The 5,081-nt window shown below is 28.7% G+C and overlaps 1 long non-coding RNA gene across 1 annotated transcript; it reads right to left on the minus strand.

Annotated features, from left to right (window-relative positions):
- Positions 1-1,840: 1,840 nt before the first annotated feature.
- On the minus strand, positions 1,841-4,689 carry LOC129312414 (uncharacterized). The gene is made up of 3 exons (XR_008593553.1): positions 4,454-4,689; positions 2,874-2,973; positions 1,841-2,780 (listed from the first exon to the last, which is right to left on the minus strand). It is a non-coding gene; the product is annotated as an uncharacterized LOC129312414 (long non-coding RNA).
- Between the last annotated feature and the right edge of the window lie 392 nt (positions 4,690-5,081).

Below are 5,081 nucleotides of genomic sequence, written 5' to 3' on the forward strand. Positions count from 1 at the left end.
TTCCTTCTTGAGATGCTCCTTGAGCCCAATAAAACCAGACCCAACAAAACTAATTAGATTTGGCTTCTCTAGTTTCATTTTAGTTTGGTTTTGATAATAAGATGGTCTTCTATGCTTTAAAAAAACAAAAAGACATGTAATTTAATGTTGGAAACTCGTAATTGTGCATTTTGAAGCCATAATTGCACACATGTTTGGGTCCCATTTCATAATAAGGGGTATCATAGTCAAATTTTGTGGTCAAGTTTGACACTATTTTTTTCATGGTCAGGTTTTAATTGGGAGCTTTTTCATCACCTTTCACTGTCTTTCAACAATTATGAAAAAGATGATATTTTAGAACCTGTAATAACACAATGTTATATGCTCACACACACATTTGAGACTCAATTCCTAACAAATGGATCACAATCATGTTTCACTAGAGACCTGTATAAAAAAAACGATGTTGGAAGTCAATAATTACACAATTTTGACTCACACATGTTTGAGTCCCAATTGAAGCCTGTAATTACACATATGTTTGGGATTTATATGAAAAATATGATGTTGGAAGTCCATAATTATGCAATATTGAAAATGTATAATTGTGTACACATTAGAATCACAATTCCTAACAAATGGTATCACAATCAAGTTTTGCTGGGAAAAGAATCAAGTTTTTCATACTAGGGACCTATATGAAAAACATGATGTTAGAAACCCATAATCACAATGTTAAAAACCTGTAACAACACCCATGTTTAGGATCTATTTGAAAAGGACAATGTTGAAAGCCTGTAATAAAACCTGTAATTCCATAATATTGAAATTTCATAATTGCACGCATATTTGAGTTTTAATTCCTAACAAATGGTATTACAATCAAGTTTTGTTAGAGACCTATATGATTTGAAAAAGATGATTTTGGAAGCTTGTAATTGCACAAAGTTGAAAACTTGTAATTGCACACACAATTGAGATCTATATGTAAAAGACAATGTTAGAAGTCCAACATTACATTGTTGAAAACTTGTAATTGCACAATGTTGGAAGCCCAAAATTGTATCATGTTTGACTCCCACTTCTTAACAAATGGTATCATAATCAAGTTTCGCTAGGGACCTGTATAAAAAGGACAATAATTACACAATGTCAAAATCCTATAATTGCACACACCTTTGGGAATTTTGGAAGCACATAATTAGGCAATGTTGAAAACCTATAATTGCACAATGTTGAAAGCTCATAATTGCACACAAGTTTGAGCCCTAATTCCTAAATAAGTAGTATCCCGTTCAAGCTTTGCTTGAGACCTGTATGAAAAACCTATAATTATACAATGTTGGAAGCCTGGCACACACTATTAGAACCTATACATAAAAGATAATGTTAGAAACTTGATATTACAGTGTTAAAAACCTGTAATTGTATAATGTTAGAAGCCCATAATTGCATCATGTTTGGGTCCTAATTTTAAACAAATGGTATCACAATCAAGTTTTACTATGGACCTGTATGAAAAAGACACTATTAGATGCCTATAATTACACAATGTCAAAAGCCTGTAATTGCACACACCTTTTAGAATGTTGGAAGCCAATAATTATATAGTGTTAAAAATCTATAATTGCATAATGTTGAAATCCCATGATTGTAGGCATGTTTGAATCCCAATTCCTAAGAAATGGTATAACAATCATACTTTGTTGGGAATATATATGATGAAGAAGATTTTAGAAGCCTATAACTGCACATAGTTGAAAACCTATAATTGAACACATATTTGAGTCTCAATTCCTAAATAAGTAGCATCAAAGTCAGATTTCACTTGAGACTTGTATGAGAGACTCATAAATATACAATATTGGAAGCCTGGCACACACAGTTGGGACTTATATGTAAAAGATAATGTTAGAAATCCAATATTATAGTGTTAGAACCTATAATTGCACACATATTTGAGTCTCAATTCCTAAATAAGTGGTATCACAGTCAAGTTTCACTTGAGACCTATATGAAAGACTCATAAGTATACAATATTAGAAGCCTGGCACACACAGTTGGGACCTATATGTAAAAGATAATGTTAGAAGCCTGATATTACAGTATTAGAACCTGTAATTGCACAATGTTAGTACCCATAATTGCATCATGTTTGAGTCCCAATTCTTTACAAATGGTATCATCACAATAAAGTTTCATTAGGGACTTGTATGAAAAAGGAGATATTGAAAGCCCATAATTTCACAATGTCAAAAGCCTATAATTGCACACACCTTTAGGAATGTTGGAAGCTCATAATTATGCAGTGTTGAAAACATGTAATTGCAAAATGTTGGAATCTCATAATTGCATGTATGTTTGAGTCTCATTTCCTAACATATGATATCACAATCAAGAAGATTTTGAAAGCCTATAATTGCACTTGAAAACCTGTAATTGCACACGCATTTGAGTGTCAATTTCTAAATAAGTGGTATCACAGTCAAATTTTGATTGAGACCTATATGAAAACCCCATAATTATATAATGTTGGAACCTTGGTAGACGTGGTTGGGACCTATACGTAAAAGATAATGTTAGAAGCCTAATATTACAGTGTTGAAAAATTGTAATTGCACAATGTTGGTAGCCCATGATTGCATCTCATTTGAGTCTCAATTCTTAACAAATGATGTCACAATCAAGTTTCGTTAGGGACCCATATGAAAAAGACAATAATTACACAATGTCAAAAGCTTGAAATTGCATACACCTTTAGGAATGTTGGAAGCCTATGATTATGCAGTGTTGAAAACCTGTACTTGCACAATGTTAAAAGTTCATAATTACACACTCCTTTGAGTCCTAATTCCTAATAAATAGTATCACAATCAAGTTTTGTTGGGAACCTGTATGAAAAAGAAGATTTTGGAAGCTCATAATTGCATGAAGTTGAAGACATGTAATTGCATACATGTTGGATTCTAATAGTCAAGTTTTGAATTGGACCTGTATGAAAAAGACAGTTTGTAATTGTACAATGTTAAAAATCCATAATGATACAATATTAGAAGCCCATAATTGCACACATGTTTGAATATATATTCCTAACAAGTTGTATCACAGTCACATTTCACCTATGACATACATGAAAAAGACAAAGTTGTAAGCAAACCTCCTAAATAAGACAGTAAATCAAGATGATTAATAATTAATCTTTACCAATAATTAAATAAGATATTAGAAAAGATTAATGAAATTAGTGATTAATAATTTAAGAATTAATGTTCATCGCCTCAAATTATTTGAACATGTAGCATAGACATCACGCAATATATTTAATTGTTAAATGTATTTAAAAATAACTAAAAATTCAACGGTAAATATATATTCCTTTTTTGTTAAAAATTAATTAAAATTGTATTTCTTTTCGTTATATTTGAAATTAAAATTTTTTGTTAAAACCAAAATTAAAAATAAATTAAAATTATATTTCTTTTTTGTTATATTTAAAACTTTACTTCTTTATTTCAAACTGAATATTCAGATCTTGTGGAAGATTATTGAAAAAGAAAAGCAAACACAAATAAGAGATTATCTACGTGTATCACACAACTGTAAGAAATTTAGTTGAACAAATAAGAACTTCTTACATATGTGAAATAATATAATAATGTCAAAAAATAAACAATGTAATTAATATTGTATAGATTTGAAAAATGTTAAGGGTTCGTTGCAAGAAATATTGCATATAGTTATATGATATTTGGCAAAGAATCAAGAATGTATGGCTTGGAAAATGTTTACCAATGCATAAAGAAATAGCAAAGGGTGACAAATCATATCGAATGAACAAGTAGTGTGGGCCACGTGTGACATATCGAGTCTGAAAAATAAATTATACTATACATTCATGATTCTGAAAAAAATGTGTTAAAATTTTTATATTATTATATCGACTTTACTTGAAAAGTAAAACTAAAAAGATCGAAAGAAAAAAAGTTTTAATTAAAAAAAGATAATTATTAACTAATTAGATTTAGGATAATTATTAATTAACACGTTTTGGATTTTCTTGCATCACATGAGTTGTGAGAAAAAGTTTTTTCTTTTTTTGTCCACAGACATTATAAATTAAAAAACATACTTTTTGATTCTTACACTTTGCTCATATTTTGCTATAAATCTCTACACTTATATTTTGTAGTGTTTTAATTCCTTCTAAGATCACTACAATTTGTTCATTTAGGGACTTATAATATTAAAAAATAAAAGTACAGGGACCGATCATACCTAAAAATAATGCAGAAATATATAGCAAAATACAAGTAAATTGTAGGGACCTAAATGTATGTATGTTGAAGAATTTTATAAGTTTTATAATCTATATATGTTGAAAAATGGTATCATTCCAAGTTCCAACATCATCATTTATTTAAATTAATTGGGACTTCTTATTTGCAAGATTGATCATGTAAAAGAAATATACCTGAATCAGCTGAGTTACTTCAACTATACGCTGCTTACAGCTAGGGGGAAAAAATGCAGACTTTTTAGCAACTAGTTGGAATTTATTCTTTATAATATAATTGTTAGCCTAACTAATTTTTCAAATGTTGGATGATTAAGGTGCATGTTTGGTTTTTTATCATTGGTCAAAAGTCAATTTATCAAATGTTCGTCTAATAAAAGTCAACTGAAAGTTATGTATAATGAAAAGTACTTGCAAATATACAATTATCAAATGGACATTAATTTTTATAAGTTTTCATTTATATATCATACAAATGCTTCGTATTAGAATGTATGAAATATATATATATATATATATATGTTAAAAAAATTTTAATAACATAAAATTTAATATGTTAAACAATAAGGATAAAAAGTACTAAGTTTGATATATTGGACAAAAATTATATAAATAGTCAATATAAATGCACCTTGCAAAAGTTCCCCCACGTTTCATTGACCAAATTCACTTTTACCCACTTTGTTAAGGTGCTTTTGAAATGTAGTTTCATAAAAAAAAAATATCCAAAAAACTTTTTTAATTTTTAGAAAGTTACAAAATTGCATTTTGTAACTATAATGTAACTTTGCCAATATCTCAATAT

The sequence above is a fragment of the Prosopis cineraria genome, unplaced genomic scaffold (assembly GCF_029017545.1).
Source record: "Prosopis cineraria cultivar Desert tree isolate PC_DT_omini unplaced genomic scaffold, ASM2901754v1 PC6, whole genome shotgun sequence".
NCBI lineage: Eukaryota > Viridiplantae > Streptophyta > Magnoliopsida > Fabales > Fabaceae > Prosopis > Prosopis cineraria.